This window comes from Mesoplodon mirus (genome assembly GCF_964341445.2).
Source record: "Mesoplodon mirus genome assembly, chromosome: 5".
Taxonomy (NCBI): Eukaryota; Metazoa; Chordata; class Mammalia; order Artiodactyla; family Ziphiidae; genus Mesoplodon; species Mesoplodon mirus.
In genome coordinates, this window is record NC_138980.1 from 178,905,100 (window position 1) to 178,906,636 (window position 1,537).

The window sequence follows — 1,537 nt, forward strand, 5'->3', positions numbered from 1 at the left end:
GCATAGTGCCTATAGATCTCAGTACTGTATTGGATACTTAAAATTTGCTGAGAAGATTGATCTTATGTTTCTTACAACACATATACACGATATTATAAATAAAAGGGGTGGAAAGAAACTTTGGGACGTGATGGATGTCTTTTTGGCCTTCATAGCGGTGATGGTTTCATGGGTTTATATATATCACCAAACTCATCGAGTTGTATACATTAAATATGTACAGCTTTTTACATGTCATTTATACCTCAACAAAGTGGTTTTATAAAAATCACACTACTGCTTTCTGCATAATGCACTACAAAAGCACAAACAATAAGAAAACTCTTGACCAAACTTAATCAAGCCAGTGAAGTAGCATCTTTCCAAAATGGAAATTGTTTGTGCCAGCAAACAAGCAAGAAGGCCTTAAAGACCCCACGTTAACAATTGTTATCAAAGGAATCTTAGACCCTGTGGAAGCCTCCTGGGACCAGAACTTCTAAAATGACAAATATGTCTGGAAGGCTGTGGTCCAAGGGCATTTCTGCTGGCTATAAGCGGGGTATGGAACCAGAGAGAGCACACAGCTCTCCTGAAAATTGAAGGTGTATATACTTGAGATGAAACCGAATTCTATCTCGGCAAGAGATGTCCTTATGTGTACAAAGCAAAGGACAACACAGCAACTCCTGGTGGGAAATCTAACAAAACCAGAGTAAATTGGGGAAAGAACTCATGCTCATGGAAACAATGGCATGGTTCATGCCAAAGTCTGAAGCAACCTTCCTGCTAAGGCTATTGGACACAGAATCCATGTGATGTTGTACCCTTCAAGGATTTAAAGTTATTGAAAAGTAAATAAAAAAGAGTGTGGATTTGTTCAAAAAAAAACAAAAAAACAATTGTTATCCAGTATTGACATCAATCTGAGGTTGCTCATCCCAGGGAGATCTTGGACTTGAGTTATGTTGTTCACTGCTGCACTGCAAGACCCAGCACAGTGCACTCAAGATATATTCACCAAAGAATGAATTCAAGAGTGACTATAGCCCATGGAAGGTGAGAATTACAACAGGGTCCCACAGAAAGCCACAAGACTAACCATTCAGGTGAGGAGTGAAAATGCAGGGGAACATTTGGCTCAGTCACACAGTAGCTGTGTGACTTTGGGCGGGAGAATCAGTCTCTCTGAATCTGTGTGCTCATCTCTACAATACGAATGGCACTTACGTCAAGGGAGGCTGTGAATATTAACTGACAGAAAGTGAGAGATGACACATGACCAAACTCAGGACTCAACTGTTATTTCCCTTTCCTCTCATTTCCTTTTATTTTCCTTGAAACATTTCCTTCTCTTTCTCTCAATACATGGGTCATGAAACATTTTCATTGATACTGAAAATATCAAACCTTGTGCTCTCTGGCCTGCAGGACCACTTGTTCTTCATGTGACCTTGGAAAAGTTGCTTAGTTTCTCTAGGCTGTTTCTTCATCTTTCAGACTGGAGAGATGATTCCTCCTTATTAGAGGGTTGTTTTGGGGATGAAACAAGTTAATG

General features: G+C 39.8%; 1 pseudogene across 1 annotated transcript; it reads left to right on the plus strand.

The window, feature by feature from the left end:
• The first annotated feature begins 477 nt into the window (after positions 1 to 477).
• On the plus strand, positions 478 to 821 carry LOC309805093 (large ribosomal subunit protein eL33-like; annotated as a pseudogene). The gene has a single exon. The product of its transcript is annotated as a large ribosomal subunit protein eL33-like (transcript).
• The last annotated feature ends 716 nt before the right edge of the window (positions 822 to 1,537 follow it).